This window comes from Triticum dicoccoides, chromosome 7B, assembly GCF_002162155.2.
Source record: "Triticum dicoccoides isolate Atlit2015 ecotype Zavitan chromosome 7B, WEW_v2.0, whole genome shotgun sequence".
NCBI classification, from domain to species: Eukaryota; Viridiplantae; Streptophyta; class Magnoliopsida; order Poales; family Poaceae; genus Triticum; species Triticum dicoccoides.
In genome coordinates, this window is record NC_041393.1 from 207,101,668 (window position 1) to 207,102,522 (window position 855).

The following is an 855-nucleotide window of genomic DNA, read 5'->3' on the forward strand; positions in this document are numbered from 1 at the left end:
AGCACGACGGCGTGGTGATGGTGGAGAGGCAGTACTCCGACAGGGCTTCGCCGAGCACACAACGGAGGAGGAGAGGTGTTGGGGAGGGGAGGGCTGCGCCTTGGAGGGTGGTGCGGCTGCCCTCCCCTCACCCCTCTATTTATAGGGGGAAGGGAGAAGGGGGCCGGCCCCTCTAGAACCCATCTAGGGGGGGGGGGCGGCCAAGGGGAGAGGGGGAGAGGGTGGCTTGCCCCCCAAGCCAAGGGGGCGCCCCCTCTAGGGTTCCCCCCTCAACCCTAGGCACAAGGGCCCAAGGGAGGGGCTGCGCCCAGCCCACCAGGGGCTGGCTCCCTGCCCCATGCAGCCCATGTGGCCCCCCGGGAGGGGTGGCCCCTCCCGGTGGACCCCCGGAATCCTTCCGGTGGCCCCGGTACAATACCGGTATGACCCCGAAACTTCCCGGTGCCCGTTTGACAACTTCCCATATATAAATCTTTACCTCCGGACCCTTCCGGAGCTCCTCGTGACGTCCGGGATCCCATCCGGGACTCCGAACAACATTCGGTAGTCACATACTAGTCTTCCTAATAACCCTAGCGTCACCGAACCTTAAGTGTGTAGACCCTACGGGTTCGGGAGACATGCAGACATGACCGAGACGCTCTCAGGTCAATAACCAACAGCGGGATCTGGATACCCATGATGGCTCCCACATGCTCCTCGATGTTGTCATCGGATGAACCACGATGTCGAGGATTCGATCAAACCCTGTATACAATTCCCTTTGTCAATCGGTACGTTACTTGCCCGAGACTCGATCGTTGGTATCCCAATACCTTGTTCAGTCTCGTTACCGGCAAGTCACTTTACTCGTAC